This window comes from Macaca nemestrina, chromosome 9 (genome assembly GCF_043159975.1).
Source record: "Macaca nemestrina isolate mMacNem1 chromosome 9, mMacNem.hap1, whole genome shotgun sequence".
NCBI lineage: Eukaryota > Metazoa > Chordata > Mammalia > Primates > Cercopithecidae > Macaca > Macaca nemestrina.
In genome coordinates this window covers 8,869,228-8,886,993 of record NC_092133.1, presented here as the reverse complement: position 1 = coordinate 8,886,993, position 17,766 = coordinate 8,869,228, and the positions used below count along the sequence as shown (strand labels likewise).

At 46.6% G+C, this 17,766-nt stretch overlaps 1 long non-coding RNA gene and 1 pseudogene across 5 annotated transcripts in view; one reads left to right on the top strand and one right to left on the bottom strand.

Annotated features, from left to right (window-relative positions):
- LOC139356163 (uncharacterized) overlaps positions 1-17,766 on the bottom strand; it is a 50,181-nt gene that overhangs the window by 18,924 nt on the left and 13,491 nt on the right. The gene's annotated exons all lie outside the window — the stretch shown is intronic.
- Positions 12,893-16,361, top strand: LOC139356041 (nucleophosmin-like; annotated as a pseudogene).

Here is a 17,766-nt window from a genome sequence, read left to right as displayed (position 1 = left end):
ACAAAAAACAAAATTAGCCAGGAGTGGTGGTGCATGCCTGTAGTCCCAGCTACTTGGGAGGCTGAAGGAGGGGAAGTGCTTGAACCTGGGAAGCGGAGGTTGGAGTGAGGCCAGATCACACCACTGCACTCTGGTCTGGCGACAGAGCAACCGGGCGGGGTGGAAAGCACCTGTAATCCTAGCTACTCCAGAGGTTGAGATAGGAGAATCGCTTGAACCCGGGAGGCAGAGGTTGCAGTGACCCGAGATGGCACCGCTGCACTCCAGCCTGGGCAACAGAATGAGACTCTCTGTCTCAAACGAAACAGAATAAAACAAAACAAAACAGAACATGCCTGTGCCTTACAATGCCCCTTCATGTCCCCTCTTGGTTGTTACCATCACTCTGTTAACCTCTCTCAACATAAAATGACTTTGTCTGGGCCAGGCACGGTGGCTTACGTCTGTAATCCCAGCACTTTGGGAGGCCGAGGCGGGCAGATCACCTGAGGTTGCAAGCTCAAGACCAGCCTGACCAACATGGAGAAACCCCATCTCTACTAAAAATACAAAATTAGCCAGGCGTGGTGGCGCATACCTGTAATCCCAGCTACTCAGGAGGCTGAGGCAGGAGAATCACTTTAACCTGGGAGGCGGAGTTTGTGGTGAGCTGAGATCGCACCATTGCACTCCAGCCTGGGCAACAAGAGTGAAACTACGTCTCAAAAAAAAAAAAAAAAAAAATTGATTCTGTCTTGTTATAGACTTTCCTACTTCTTTCACCCAACATGATGCTCGTATGATTCATTCAGGTTGTTGAGTACCCCATGGTCAACTGTTGATGGACATTTGAGATTTTGAAAGGAGGGTGCAAATGATGCAGGTGTGAACATTCCCATCGTGTGTTTTGGTAAATGTATGTCAGATGTCTGCATTTATTTGGGGTATGCAGATAGCTAAGAGTGAATTGCTGGTCAGAAAGGCTGCAAATGTTCAACTTTAGTAGAAGTCAACAGTTTCCCAAAGTTGTCCCACCAAGTCGCACTCCCACAGCAAAGTATGGGCATTCCAGGAACCCCATCTTCAACCACATTTGGTATCGCCAGTTTGAAACATTTTAGCCATTCTGCTTAGCCTGTAGATCATTGTGATTTGCAGTTGCATTGCCCCAGAAACTGACAAGCTTATTTGGTCCTGCACCTGTTTGTTTGGTCATGTTGTCTGCCTTTTTCTTACGGATTTGCAGACTTCATATATTCCAGATATGAGGTTTAAGATATATATGCATATGAATGTATACATATGTGTTGGTATACATACATATGTATATATAACAACTATCTTCTTTCTCCCATTATAATAGCTTATCTTTTAACTCTTTTTCTTTTTCTCTCTTTTTTTTGCGGGGGTGGGGGGAAACAGAGGGTCTTGCTCTGTCACCCAGGCTGGAATTCAGTGGCACAATCCTAGCTTACTGCAGCCTCCACCTCTCACGCTCAAGTGATTCTCTCATGCAGCTGGGACTGCAGGCTCACACCACCACTCCCGGCTAATTTAAAAAAAATTTTCAATAGAGGCAAGGTTGTGCTATGTTGCCCAGGCTGGACCCGAATTCCTGGACTCAAGCAATCCTTCTACCTTGGCCTCCTGAAGTGTTGAAATTACATGAGTGAACCACCTCTCCAGGCCATTTTACTCTTTTAAAGATGATTTTTGCTGAACAGAAATTCACAATTACAATCCAATCTAATTTACCAATCGTTTTCCTTTATGGCTCTTTTTGTATCTTGTTTAATAAATCTTTACCTATCCAAGGCCATGAAACTTTGAGTTTGTTTTGTGTTTTTTTAAAAGAAGATTTATTGTTTTAACTTTTCACATTTTTATTTTTGTATATGGTATGAAGGAGTGGTCAAATTTTTTAGATGTTTTGTAATCTAAAGGCCAACATTTACTTTTTCCCTGTGAATATTCAGACAGTCTGGGCAACATGAGGAAACCCCATCTCTACAAATACAAAAAAATTAGCCAGGCATGGTGGCATGGACCTGTAGTCCCAGCTACTTGGGAGGGAGTGGTGGAGGTGGAAGGAATGCTTGAGCCCGGGAAGACGAGGCTGCAGTGTGCTCTGATCGTGCCTATGAATAGACACTGCACTCCAGCCTAGGTGACAGAGTTAGACCCTCTCTCAAAAAAAAAAAAAAAAAGAATGTCTGGATGATTCAGCCCCGGTTGTTAAAAATTATCCTTTCCCACTGCCCTGAATTATTACATTTGTTATAAGTCAAATCAGACAGATCTGTTTCTCAGCTTCGTTTTTCTTTTTTTTTTGAGACAGAGTCTTCCTCTATCCCCCAGGCTGGAGTGCAGTGGCCTGATCTCGGTTCACTGCAACCTCCACCTCCTGGGTTCAAGCTGTTCTCATGCCTCAGCCTCTCGAGTAGCTGGGATTACAGGCACCCGCCACCACGACCAGCTAATGTTTGTATTTTTAGTAGAGACGGGGTTTCACCACGTTGGCCAGGCTGGTCTCAAACTGCTGACCTCAGGTGATCTGCCTGCCTTGGCCTCCCAAACTGCTGGGATTACAGGTGTGAGCCACCGTGCCTGGCCGAGGCCTATTTATCTTAATGTAGGCTAGCAATAACTGTTAATGTCTGGTAGTATAAATCCTGGAGCTTTGTTCTTGGTCACTCTTGGCTGTTTGCATTTCCATATATGTGTCAGAATTAGCTTGTCAACTTCTGCATGCCCCCAAATAATCTTGCTGAGATTTTTAAAACATTGCATTGAATCTATAGACCAATTGGGAAGAATTGACATATTTACAATATTGAGTCTTCTAATCCATGAACTAGCTGTCCATGTTCGCGCGTGCGCGTGTGTGTGTGTTTTGAGACGCAGTCTCGCTCTTGTTCCCCAGGATAGAGTGCAGTGGCACGATCTCAGCTCACTGCAACCTCCGTCTCCCAGGTTCAAGCGATTCTCCTGCCTCAGCCTCCAAAGTAGCTGCAATTACAGGTGCCTGCCACAATGCCCAGCTAATTTTTGTATTTTTAGTAGAGATGGGGTTTCACCATGTTGGCCAGGCTGGTCTCAAACTCCTGACCTCAGGTGATCCACCTGCCTCGGCCTCCCAAAGTACTGGGATTACAGGCGTGAGCCACTGCGCCCAGACCTGTCCATATATTTTGATCTTTATTCATTTCTCACTGTACTGACTTGGAATCAGTATAGATAGCTTGCATGCCTTTCATTTGTTTTGCTCTAAGGCAGTCAATGTGTGCTGTGTGTTTGCGTGCAGATGTGTATTACTGTAAATAGTATTATTTTAATTTTATATTCTACTTATTTGTTCTGAATGCATTGAAATGCAAGTGACTTTTGTTGACATTGATCTTGTATTCGGCAACCTTGTTAAATTTGATTATTCATTCTAAGAGTTTATAATTTTTTTCCTTTCTATGTATACAATCATGTTTCCTGTCAATACAGACAGCCTTATTTCTTCTTTCCCAGTCTTTACACCTTTTACTTCTCTTTTTACCTTTGGACCTCAAGCATAATGTTAAATAGAAGTATTCCTCTCGGCTGGGCGTGGTGGCTCATGCCTGTAATCCCAGCACTTTGGGAGGCCAAGGTGGGCGGATCACCTGAGGTCAGGAGTTCAAGTCCAGCCTAGCCAACATGGTGAAACCCTGTCTCTACCAAAAATACAAAATTAGCTGGGTGTGGTGGCAGGCGCCTGTAATCCCAGCTATTTGGGAGGCTGAGGCAGGAGAATCACTTGAACCCAGGAGGTGGAGGTTGGAGTGAGCCAAGACTGCGCCATTGCACTCCAGCCTGGGCAATAAGAGCAAAACTTCGTCTCAAAAAAAAAAAAAAAAAAAAAAAGTATTAGTCTCAAACCTGATCTCAGAGAGAAAGTTTCCAATATTTCACACTCAGTAAGATGATTCCTGACCAGGTGTGTTGGCTCACACCTGTAATCCCAGCACTTTAGGAGGCCGAGGCAGGCAGATTGCTTGAGCTCAGGAGTTCGAGACCAGCCTGGGCAATGTGGTGAAACCCCATCTCTACAAAATACACACACACGAAAATTAGCCAGGCATGGTGGCGCATGCCTGTAATCCCAGTTTACTCAGGAGGCTGAGGCATGAGAATCGCTTGAACCTTGGAGGTGGATGTTGCAGTGAGCCGAGATCATGCTACTACCCTCCAGCCTGAGCAACAGAACAAGACTCTGTCTCAAGTAAATACATACATACATACACACATACATACATACATACATACAAAGATATTTCCTCTAGATTTCTTTTTTGGCAGATATTCTATCAGATTGAGGATGTTTCCTTAACTTTCTATAATCTTCTATTCCTTTTGTTTTTCTTTCTTTCTTCCTTTTTCTGTTTTTTTTTTTTTTTTTTTTTTTTTTTTTTTAAGGTAGGGTCTCACTCTGTCGCTCAGGCTGGAGTGCAGTGGTGCGATGGCTGCAGCCTTCATCTCCCAGGCTCAAGCCATCTTCCCATCTCAGCCTTTGAGTAGCTGGGACTACAGGCATGTGACACCATGCTCGGCTAATTTTTGTATTTTGTGTAGAGATGGGTCTTGCCATGTTGCCCAGGTTTGTCTCTAACTCCTGGGCTCAAGCCATCCACTCACCTCGGCCTCCCAAAGTGCTGGGATTACAGGCGTGAGCCACTGCACCCAGCCTTATTCCTTGTTTTCTGGTCAGTTTCTTTTTATTACTACAAATGAATATGAAATGTTATCAAACACATATAATTTTTCCCCTTTTTTAGTTTAATGTGGTAAACTATATTGATTTTTAAATGTTAAAATAATCTTTCATTTGTAGAATAAGCTAAGTTTCTTGTTAGAGGTATTCACCTTTTCATATGTCACTGGATTTCATTTGCTAATATTTTGCAAAGGGACTTTACATCCATGTTCATGAAAGATTCACCTGTAATTTTCCTTTCTTATAACATCCTTATCAGATTTGAAAATCAAGGTTATATTGGCTTTGTAAAATCACCTGGGCAGTGTTCCATCCATTACCATTCTCTCAAAGAGTTTGTGTAACATTGGGGTTATTTTTTCTTAAACTGTTTGAAATAATTATCTAGTAAAGCCATATGTACCTGGTGTGTGTGTGTGTGTGTGTGTGTGTGTGTGTGTGTGTGTGTGTGTGAGAGAGAGAGAGAGAGACATGATCATGGCTCACTGCAGCCTCAAACTTCTAGGATCAAGCAATCCTCCTGCCTTAGCCTCGCGAGTAGCTAGGACTGTAGGGGTTCACCACCACATCTGGCTAAGTTGTTTTCCTTTCTTTCTTTTTTTTTTTTTTTTGGTAGACATGGGGTCTAGCTATGTTGCCCAGGCTGGTCTCCAACTCTTGGGCCTAAGTGATTCTCCTCCCAAAGTGCTAGGATTACAGGTGTGAACAACAATGCTCAGCCCTCAACTGCACATTTTTCTTTTTTGAGACAGGTTTTCCTGCTGTTGCCCAGGCTGGAGTGTAGTAAGGTGATCATGGCTCACTGCAGCCTCAACCTCCTGGGCTCAAGCGAGCCTCCCACCTCAGCCTCCCCAATAGCTGGGACTACAGGCTCGTGCCATCAGTCCTGGGTAATCTTTTATCATTTGGTAGAGAAGTCTGCCTGTGTTGCCCAGGACAATCTTGAACTCCTGAGCTCAAGTGATCCTTCTCACTCAGTCCCCCAAGGTGCTGGGATTACAGATGTGAGCCGCCACCCCCAACCACATTTCTTATTTCATTAATTTATGCTTATATCCTTATTATTTGCTTTCTTCTATTTTACTTGAATTTTACTGTTAACCTTTTCCTAGTTTCTTATAATGGATAAAGCCTTTCTTGTTTTCTAATATATGCCTTTAATACTGTAAATGTCTTTCTAAGTAGACCTTTATCTGAACACCACAAATTTTGTATTTGTCCAAATATTAACTCTTTCTGGCACTTTCTATTTCTTTGTGTAGATCTGCATTTCCATCGTGTATCATTTTCTTTCTGCCTGAAACATTGCTTTTAACATTTCCTGCAGATCAGGTCTGCTAGCGATCAATTCCCTTGGCTTTATTTCTTTTCTTTTAGAGATGGGATCTCACTATGTTGCCCAGGTTGACTCATATTCCTGGGCCAAGGGATCCTCCTGCCTCAGCCTCCTGAGCAGCTGTGATTACAGGTGCATGCCACCTTGCCTGGCTTCTTCTTTTTTTTTTTTCCCCCCTTTGAGAAAGGTCTTTATGTTGCTTTCATTTAAAAAAAGATATTTTCTTTTCTTTCTTTCTTTGAGATGGAGTTTCACTCTTGTTGCCCAGGCTGGAATGCAATGGCGTGACCTTGCCTCACTACAACCTCCGCCTCCTGGGTTCAAGCTATTCTCCTGCCTCAGCTGGAACTACAGGTTTGTCACCACACCCGGCTAATTTTTATATTTTTAGTAGAGACAGTGTTTCACCATGTTGGCCAGGCTGGTCTCGAACTCCTGACCTCAGGTGATCTGCCTGCCTCAGCCTCCCAAAATACTGGGATTACAGGCATGAGCCACCACGCCTGGCCTAAAAAAGACATTAAAAAAAAAAAGACATTTCCACTGTACATAGAAAGATAGTTTGATGACTTTTTTGTTTCAGTACTTTGGATATAATCTCCTGGCCTAGAAAGTTTCTGATGAAAGTCTACCACCATTTCTTATCTTTGTTCCTCTGTTTGTAATGTGCTTTTTAAATTAAAAAACTCTGGCTGTTTCCTTTTATTATTATTATTATTATTATTTTTTTTTGAGACAGAGTTTCACTCTTGTTGCCCAGGCTATAGTGCAATGGCACGATCTCGGCTCACTGCAACCTTTGCCTCCCAGGTTCAAGCAATTCTCCTGCCTCAGCCTTCCGAGTAGCTGGGATTACAGGCCACGCCCGGCTAATTTTTTGTATTTTTAGTAGAGATGGGGTTTCTCCACGTTTGTCAGGCTAGTCTCAAACTCTCGACCACAGGTGATCCGCCCACCTCGACCTCCCAAAGTGCTGGGATTACAGGCGTGAGCCACTGCGCCCGGCCTATTATTATTATTATTATTATTTTTTTTTTATGGAAACGGAGTCTCGCTCTGTTGCCCAGGCTGGAGTGCAGTGGCCGGATCTCAGCTCACTGCAAGCTCCGCCTCCTGGGTTTACGCCATTCTCCTGCCTCAGCCTCCCAAGTAGCTGGGACTACAGGCGCCCGCCACCTCGCCCGGCTAGTTTTTTTGTATTTTGTAGTAGAGACGGGGTTTCACCGTGTTAGCCAGGATGGTCTCGATCTCGGCCTCCCAAAGTGCTGGTCTCGATCTCGGCCTCCCAAAGTGCTGGGATTACAGGCTTCAGCCACCGCGCCCAGCCATTGAACATATTTCTAATAGCTGTTTAAATATCCTTGCATACTAATTTAATAATCTGTCCTTTTAGGTCTATTTCTTTTTCTTTTTCTTTTTCCTTTTTTTTTTTTTTTTTTTTGAGACAGGGCAGTGTCTCACTCTGCCACCCAGTTTGGAGTGCAGTGGTACAATCTCGGCTCACTGCAGCCTTGAACCTCCCTGCAATCCTCCCTCCTCAGCCTCTCAAGTAGTTAGGACTACAGTCATGTACCACCACCCCCAACTAATTTTTATATATTTTTTGTAGAGACGGGGTTTCACCATATTGCCCAAACTGGTCTCGAACTCCTGAGCTCAAAATATCTGCCCATGTCTGCCTCCCAAACTGCTGGGATTACAGGCATGAGCCACTGTGCCTGGCTAGGTCTATTTCTAATGACTGATTTTTCTCCGAGTTTGGGTCACATATTTCTACTTCTCTGTATGCCTGGTAATTTCAAACTAGGTACATTTTGTGTTTTTGAGTATTACATTTTGTGTTTTTGAGTATTATATTTTGTTGTATTCCTTTAAAGAATGTTGAGCTGTGTTATGGTAGACAGGTTATGGATGGATCAGTTGAGGGCTGTTGAACTTTTTAAGGGCATGGTGTCTAATATTTTTAAAGAGAGAGAAATTTAGAAGCTCAAAGAAATTTAAAAAATCTGAATACATATTCTTCAAAGCTACCTCCCAAAAACTGGGAAAAAATATGAAAGTCTGTTCGTTTGATGAATGACTAGGGAAGTTTTGTGTTCTACTATGGGAAAACTTTTTCACAGTTGCTGGCAGATTATATTAAGTTTTTATTTTTATTGCTCTCAAATAGCAGCTCTCAAATTTTTTGGTCCTAGGACCTCTTTAGACTCTTAAAATGTTTGAAGACTCTAAATTTAGGGCTTTTGTTAGGTGGATTATATATATCAATGACTCCTATTAAAAATGAAAATTAAGGACATTTTATTTTATTGGGATCTTGCCATATTGCCCAGGCTGGTCTCAAACTAATTGACTCAAGCACTCTTCCCACACTGCCTCTCAAAGTGCTGGGTTTTACAGGCAAGAACCTGGACAGAAAATTGAGGAAATTTAAAATTTTCATCAATTCATTCTAAAATAACAGTAAACCTGCTAGTGTGAAGACAAATAACATTTTTTAAAAAGAGATGTACATTTTCTTTCCTTTTTTGAGACAGAGTCTCACTCCGTTGCTCAGGCTGGGGTACTGCGGCATGATCTCTGCTCACTGCAATCTCCACCTCCTGGGTTCAAACAATTCTTGTTCCTCAGCCTCCTGAGTAGCAGGGATTACAGGAGCCCACCACCACATCCAGCTAATTTTTGTATTTCTAGTAGAGATGGATTTCACCATGTTGGTCAGGCTGGCCTCAAACTGCTGACCGCAAGTGATCTGCCCACCTTGGCCTCCAAAAGTGCTGGAATTACAAGTGTGAGCCACTGTGCCCGGCCAAGTAACTACATTTTCTAAAACAAAAATGCTTAGTGAGAACAGTAGTATTATTTTACACTTTTACAAATCTCCTTAATGTATGGCTTAATAGAAGACAGATTTTCATATTAGCTTCTACATTCAATCTGTAGCCCCTCAAAAACTCCACCATACACTCATGAAAGAGTAAGAGTATAAAGAGGTAAATAACAATAACAATTTAAGAATATTATTATTTTTCTTTTTTTGAGATGGAATCTTGCTCTGTGACCCAGGCTGGAGTGCAGTGGCGCAATCTCGGGTCCCCGCAACATCTGCCTCACCAGTTCAAGCGATTCTCCTGCCTCAGCCTCCCGAGTAGCTGGGATTACAGGTGCGTGCCACCACACCTGGCTAATTTTTGCATTTTTAGTAGAGATGGGGTTTCGTCATTTTGACCAGGCTGGTCTCAAACTCCCGACCTCAGATGATCCTCCCACCTCAGCCTCCCAAAGTGCTGGGATTACAGGCGTGAGCCACCGCACCCAGCCTTAATATTTATTTTCTATTTATCTACCAGTTTTATTTCTTTTTTCTCTTTTTTTTTTTTTTCTTCTTTGGAAAAATCAGGTATTTACTATTATTTTAAGTTCTAGCTGTCTCAGGAGTTATCAAACCCTTTCAAACTGATTGTGCGTGTGTGTGTGTTTATCTGGGTTTTCTAGTTTTCGGTGGGAAAATTGGCATATGCTCAAAGCTACTGCATCGCAGCTGAAAGCAGAATCCTTGATGAGCTCTTGAACGGGGCTTTGCTGCAAGTGGGTCATAGCTGAAAGAACTAGCTGTGTGAAGAGCTCAAACCCCAGCTTCACATGCACCAACAAGGTTGCACTTTTAGACAGTGGTAGACTCAGACCCACATGGGGAGCAGGAGCAGGGTGGTTTGGGAGAAGGGGTATGGACAATTGGGCCTGTCACACTAGGACGCTAGGAGTGAATTCTGGCTTGGCAAATTTACTCTTGGTGAGACTTTGAGCTAGTTACCAAGTTTCTTTCTTTCTTTCAGTTCTTTTACTCTTTTTTTTTTTTTTTTTTAGATGGGGCCTTGTTCTGTCACCCAGGCTGGAGTGCAGTGGTATGAACATGGCTTGCTGCAACCTCAACCACCTGGGCTCAAGCCAGCTTCAGACCTCAGACTCCCGAGTAGCTGGGACAACAGGTGCGCACCGCTGTGCCCAGCTGAATTTATTTATTCTACTTATTTATTTACTTAAGAGATAGGGTCTCACTCTGTCACCTCGGCTGGAGTGCAGTGGTGCCATCTCAGCTCACTGTAGCCTTGACCTCCCAGGCCGAAGTGATTTTCCCACCTCTGCCTCCCGAGTACCTGGAACTACAGGCAGGCACCACCATGCTGGGCTAATTTTTTTTATTGCTTGTACAGATGAAGTCTCACTGGATTGCCCAGGCCTGTCTCAGACACCTGGGCTCAAGCAATCCTTCTGCCTCGGCTCCCCAAAGTGCTGGGATTACAGGTGTGAGCCATTGTGCCTGGCCTTTTAAAATGTTTTATAGAGATGGGGTTGCATCATGTTGCTCAGGTTGGTCGGAAACTCCCGGGCTCAAGTGATCCTTCCACCTCCGCCTCCCAAAGTGCTGGGATTATAGGTGTGAGACACTGCACCCAACTGCTTATTTCTTTATGAAATAGAGACGGGTGTTCCCCATGTTGCCCAGGCAGGTCTTGGACACCTGGGCTCAAGCGATCCTCCTGCCTTGGCCTTGCAAAGTTCTGGGATTACTGGTGTGAGCTACCGCCCCGGCCTTGGCTAATGTATGTAAAGTAGATGGTACCGGCTGGGTACTGAGCCAGCCCTGAAGAAATGGATGGTAATGATGTTGTTAGAGTAACTGGGCCTCACTGGGCCTGGTGGCTTACACGTGTAGTCCCACCTAATTGAGAGGCTGAGGCAGGAGGATTGCTTGAGCCTTGGAGTTCCAGCCTAGCCTGAGCAGCAACATAGTGAGACTTCATCTCCAAAAAAAAAAAAAAAAAGAAGAAAAGACCACTGGGGTCTGAATCCTTAGCATTTTTCAGACCGCCAAAGACCTGGAAGGGGTCAGAGGCTGCCGCCTGGCTGGCCCAGCTGTTGGAAAGAGGCCTGGGTAAAGGTAGGAAGAACCACGGATTCCTCCTGGAGCGAGCTGCGCTTTCCAGCCCAGGGTGGGTGTGCTTGGGGGTAGGACCCTCTGGGCTTGTGCAAGGAAGCCCTACCAGGCCCACAGCCCAGGTTATGCTTGATGTCTTCCCCTAACAGATTCCAGGCAAGTCTTCTGCCTCCTCCAACCTGTTTTCTCCCCAGCCAGGGCAGCAGAGCAGGTCCTGCTGGCTGGCCTTTGAAGTCCTGCTTTTAACTTAGCCCCATAGCTGGGATGGGGTCAAGTGAGGAGACCCCGTGAGGATAAACTAATCAATAACCTGAAATGACATTTCTCTTATCAGTGGATCTTCCCCCTGGTTGCACTTCAGAATCCCCAGGGGAGCTTCAGCAAATACCATGGCTGGGGCCAACCCCGGGGTTTCTGGAGCAGGACTGGGGCCACTGGCAGGGTTCAAGAGCTCAGCAGGTGATTTTATTTATTTTTTGAGATGGAGTCTCACTCTGTCACCCAGGCTGGAGTACAGGGGCATGATCTCGGCTCACTACAACCTCCACCTCCTGGGTTCAAGCGATTCTCCTGCTTCAGCCTCCCAAGTGGCTGGGATTACAGGCGCCCACCACCGCGCATGAATAATTTTTGTATTAGTAGTTGAGACAGGGTTTCACCATGTTGGCCAGGCTGGTCTTGAACTCAACTTCAGGCGATCCGCCCTCCTCGGCCTCCCAAAGTGCTGGGATTACAGGCGTGAGCCACTGCACCCGGCCTCAGCAGGTGATTTTAACGAGCAGAGTTGAGATGGCTAGTCTAAGCCTCTAGTCATTCATATGTATAGCCTGTTGAGGCTAGAAGAGCTCCAGAGCCCCTCCATCTGGCCCTCATCTTACACAGAGAGACTGAGGTCTGCAAGGAGCCCCTGGGCTGGGAATGACGGTCTCTGTTTCCTGCCTGCCTAGGACCTGAGACTACATTCCTTTTCAGAGCACAGCACGGCAGTGAGCCAGCATCTCAGCCCCAAAACAGGCCACGCCAGGGAGGAGTCCAGGCCTGGTGACCATAACTGCTGTCACACAGGGCACACCCACTGCCTGCCAGGTTCTGGGCGGACACCTTCCTTCCACCACATAGGTGGCATTGTCCACGCTCTCTGGTGATGACAATGAGGCCCACTTGGCCAAAGGCCATTTGGGAGGAAGTGACCCAGGCAGGAATCATCCCAAAGCTGACTGACCCTGAGGCCTGCGTGTGTCCCATGAACCCTTCCTCTACCCCTCCCTCCCAGGGGAGGAGACCACCAGTGCAGGAGTCAGCGGACAGGGGCCCCGTCCTGGCACTACCAGCCGGGCCAACAAGAGGAGAGAGAGGCAGGAGCAAAGACCTGCTTGTCTGAGGCTCGGTGTCTCTGGCAGTCCAAATGCCATCTGGTCCTCGGTGCAAATATATTTCTAGGAAATCAGTGATGTCCGGGCTGTCTCAGCCTCACCTCTGGACACTTATATAATCATTAACAAATGTCTGTCATTAAAGAGAAATGACTGTCATTTGACATCCAAGCTCCATTTCCAAATGGCAGACTGGTATTTACCCTCCTCCCGAAAAGAGTGGATTCTAAAACAGATGGCTGGGCTCACCTCTTCCTGATTGGCAGGAAACAATCCTCCAAATGTAAAGGTCTCAACCCAGCCTCCCAGACAGGGGGTCCTGTGTCCACCAGGTTAAGGCTCCTATTCAGATTCACCTAAAATGTCACTTCATGAAGTTGACTTTCTTTTATTTTATTTATTTATTTTTTGAGACAGAATCTTGCTCTGTCATCCAGGCTGAAGTGCAATGGCTCGATCTCGGCTCACTGCAACCTCTGCCTCCCAGGTTCAAGTGATTCTCCTCCCTCAGCCTCCTGAGTAGGTGGGATTGCAGGCACGCACCACCACACCTGACTAATTTTTGTATTTTTAGTAGAGATGGGGTTTCCCCATGTCAGCCAGGCTGGCCTTGAACTCCTGACCTCAAGTAGTCTGCTGGCCTCAGCCTCCCAAAATGTTGGAATTACAGGCATGAGCCACTGCGCCCAGCCAGCCATTGTGCCTGGCCCCAGCCTTTCTTCTAAAGGAAAGTGTTTAACTATGTAGGTAGAAAATGCACTCTTCTGCCTTTTAGATTACAAAAATGCTTACGAGGACATGAGGCGTTCTCTTGTGGCCTCATGGCTGTAGGAAGCCCTTGAGTGAAGGGTAGATGGTGGGGTTTTGAGGGTCACATGGCAAGTGCTGGGCTCAGCTTGGCCACTGACTGACTTCAGGAACTCGGACAGATCACTTCTCCCTGTGCCTCCACCTCCCCACCACCGCTGTTTGGTAAGGGAGCTGGAGCAGCCCAGCTGTCCACAAACCTAGCCACCCGTCAGGATGACCTGGAGAGCTTCTTGGTCTGTTGCCTTTTAAGCTCCTCGTCTCTCTGAAGCACAGCCAGGTTTGGGAATGCCTGGCCAGCAGGCTGCCAAGCCCCCAGCTCTGACGGTCTGAATGTCTGATGGAAAGCTGCAAAGCCCTTGGCCCGTCAGCAGGTCTGACCTGATGTTTTTTGCCCAGTTCAACTCCTGGCGTGTTGTAATGATGACAGATCTGGTTATCCCGGGATGGTCCATTCAGGCTTAGAACCATAGCTAACATTTGTCAAGCCCTTACGAAGGGTCAGGCTTCCTCACACCGGTATCTTGTTTATTCCCCAGAACAGCCTAAGAGGTAACTACTGTTATTAGTTTTTGTTTATGGCTAGAGAAACTGAGGGACAAAGTATCTTGCATGCATTTAGGTTGGGACTTGAAGCATGGAGCCAGGACTGGAACTTGGAGGGCCTGGCCCCAAAGCCTGTGGTCATAGTCACTCCATCACTCAGTCAAAGTAATGGGACCACCCTTGGGGGTGCAAGGTGAACCCAGAAGGAAAATGGCTGCTTCCCCAAAGCCGCACACTCTCCCGTCCTCGTGCCCAGGTACCCCCGATAGGGACAATTTACTGTGTTCTGAAAAGTGTGCAGGGACCTGGTTCAGTCTTTGACATCGTGGCCAACAATCGCAAGTACCCTGAACGTCTCATTCCTTCCAAAATGGGTTTGCTGCCTGCGTGCCTGCCTTCTTCCTATGACCCTGGAAGAGATTGCTCCGGAAGGTGCCCACTGTGTGGATGGGAAGCGTCAGAGGCAAGACTCCGGGCACATCAGCGTGTCTGTAGACATGGACCTGTGGCTGCCATCTTCTGCCTCTTGGTCAGGTAGTTGTCACTCAGCTACGTTTTTGCTCTGGATCCTTCCGGTGGGCTTGGCCAACCTCCTCCCATGTGCCAGCCACATTGAGGCCGTCTCAACCCTGGCTGCTCATTAAAATCACCTGCAGAGCTCTTGAACCCTACCACTGGCCCCAGCCCTGCTCAGAAGCCCTGGGGGTGGGCCCTGGCCGTGGTATTTGCTAAAGCTCCCCAGGGATTCTGAAGTGCAGCCAGGGGGAAGATCCATTGATAAGAGAACTGTCATTTCAGGGAATTGATAGTTTAGCCTCATGAGGTCTCCTCACTTGGCCCCATCCCAGCCATGGGGCTAAGTTAAAAGCAGGACTTCAAAGGCCAGCCAGCAGGACCTGATCTGCCTGCCTCATAAGGTGGGTGGATCACTTTAGGCTAGGAGTTTGAGAGCAGCCTGACCAACTTGGTGAAATGCTGCCTCTACTAAAAATACAAAAATTAGCCAGGCGTGGTGGTGCACACCTATAATTCCAGTTATTTGGAAGGCTGAGGCATGAGAATTGCTTGAACCTGGGAGGCAGAGTTTGCAGTAAGCCAAGATCATGTCACTGCACTCCAGCCTGGGTGACAGAACCAGACCCTGTCTCAAAAATAAATAAATAAATAAATAAAAAGAAAGCTGGTGTGACTCCATCCTGCGCAGCTGTTCTCTTGAGCGGTGGTTGTTTACCTCCGTCCGCCTTCTCTGCCACCTAAGTGCATGCCGCCACCCGATGGAAAATTCGATGGACATGGACATGGACATGAGTCCCCTGAGGCCCCAGATCTATCTTTTCAGTTGTGAACTTAAGGCCAACAAAGATGATCACTTCGAGGTGGGTAATGATGAAAATGAGCACCAGTTATCTTTAAGAACCATCAGTTTGCCGGGCGCGGTGGCTCATGCCTGTAATCCCAGCACTTTGGGAGGCTGAGGCGGGCAGATCACAAGGTCAGGAGATCAAGACCATCCTGGCTAACACGGTGAAACCCCGTCTCTACTAAAAATACAAAAGATTAGCCAGGCATGGTGGCAGGCGCCTGTAGTCCCAGCTACTCGGGAGGCTGAGGCAGGAGAATGGCATGACCCCGGGAGGCGGAGCTTGCAGCTAGCCGAGATCGCGCCACTGCACTCCAGTCTGGGGGACAGAGCGAGACTCCGTCTCAAAAAAAAAAAAAAAGAAGAACGATCAGTTTACGGGCTGGTGCAAAGGATGATTGCACATTGTTGAAGCAGAGGCAATGAATTACGAAGGCAGTCCAATTAAAGTAACACTGGCAACTTTGAAAATGTCTGTACGGTCAACGGTTTCCCTTGGGGGCTTTGAAATCACACCACCAGTGGTCTTACGGTTGAAGTGTGGCTCAGGGTCAGGGCATATTAGTGGACAGCACTGAGTAGCTGTGGAGGAAGATGCAGTCAGAAGATGAAGAGGAGGAGGATGTGAAACTCTTCAGTATATCTGGGAAGCAATCTGCCCCTGGCAGTGGTAGCAAGGTTCCACAGAAAAAAGTAAAACTTGCTGCTGATGAAGATGAAGAAGATGATGGTGATGGTGATGAAGATGATGATGATTTTGATGATGAGGAAACTGAAGAAAAAGCGCCAGTGGAGAAATCTGTACAAGATGCTCCAGCCAAAAATGCACACAAGTCAAATCAGAATGGAAAAGACTCAAAACCATCAACATCAAGATCAAAAAGACAAGAATCCTTCAAAAAACGGGAAAAAACTAAAATACCAAAAGATCTAGTTCTGTAGAAGATATCAAAGCAAATATGCAAGGAAGTATAGAAAAAGCACATTGAACAGTCGTGGGCACTACTGATAAATTAAGCCCAAAGATGGGGAGAAAGGAAAAGGAGAGACAAATATAGCCCATACTGAGTGTCATCAACAATCTAGACTGTAGTCTTCTATTTTAATCTCAATCCCCTTTTCTGATTTGCCACCCATGCCTCTTCAGGCTGGAAACAATCTCACTCTTGGTTCCCTAAAGCACTTTCTTCTGACTGCTGTGATCGGTGAAACGCCCTTTGCTTTCTATTACTTGTGCATTTGCTCACCTCTGACCGTGTTTTAAATCACCTTTGTATCTCCTTAGCTGCTCAATAAATATTTGAATTAAAAAAAAAGCTGGGCGCGGTGGCTCACGCTTGTAATCCTAGCACTTTGGGAGGCTGAGGCGGGCGGATCACCTGAGGTCAGGAGTTCGAGACCAGCCTGACCAACATGGTGAAACCCCGCCTCTACTAAAAATACAAAAATTAGCCGTTCCTGGTGGCCGGCACCTGTAGTCCCACTACATGGGAGGCTGAGGCAGGAGAATCGCTTGAACCTGGGAGGCGGAGGTTGTAGTGAGACGAGATGGCGCCACTGCACTCCAGCCTAGGTGACAGAGCAAGACTCTGTCTCAAAAAAAACAAAAAAAACAAAAAAAACACTAGCGTTTGGGAAAGTGTTTATAACCTATAAAGAGTAAGATTTGTCTATTTTTAACGTCCTCCCTTCCACCCTTTTCCTTCCCTCCTTTCTTCTTCCCTTCCTTCTTTTTTTTTTTTTTTTTTTTTTTTTGAGACAGAGTCTCGCTCTGCCGCCCAGGCTGGAGTGCAGTGGCCGGATCTCAGCTCACTGCAAGCTCCGCCTCCCGGGTTCACGCCATTCTCCTGCCTCAGCCTCCCGAGTAGCTGGGATTACAGGCGCCCGCCACCTCACCCGGCTAGTTTTTTGTATTTTTTAGTAGAGACGGGGTTTCACCGTGTCAGCCAGGATGGTCTCGATCTCCCGACCTCGTGATCCGCCCGTCTCGGCCTCCCAAAGTGCTGGGATTACAGGCTTGAGCCACCGCGCCCGGCCTCTTCCCTTCCTTCTTTTCCTCCCTCCGTTTTTTTTTTCTTTTTGATTCTCCCACTTTCTCCCACTGAATACCCTCAGACCTTGCCCCCTTGCCTGCCACACTCTTGCAATTGCTTCAGTCTTGAAAGCGAATGCCTCTGACCCTAACTTTCCTCCGGAAGCCCCTTCAGCTTTCCCCTGCGGCAGCTTGGAGAATCTCAGAGCCTTGCTGGTGGCAGATGGTGGCCTGCACCTTCACCTGCCTGTTAGGGAATGGCTCACCTGAGTCTTTCCTTCCTTCTCTCTCTTTCTCTCTCTCTTTCACTTTCTCTCTCTCTCTCTTTCTCTCTCTCTTTCTCTCTCTTTCCTTTCTTGAGACAGAGTTTCACTCTGTTGCCCAGGCTGGAGTGCAGTGGCGTGATTTTGGCTCACTGTAACCTCTGCCTCCCAGGTTCAAGTGATTCTTCTGCCTCAGCCTCCCAGGTAGCTGGAATTACAGGAGCCTACCACCATGCCTGGCTAGTTTTTATGTTTTTAGTAGAGACAGGGTTTCACCATGTTGGCCAGGCTGGTCTCCAACTCCTGACCTCGGGTGATTCACCCACCTCGGCCTCCCAAAGTGCTGGGATTACAGGCATGAGCCACCATGCCAGGCCTCACCTGAGT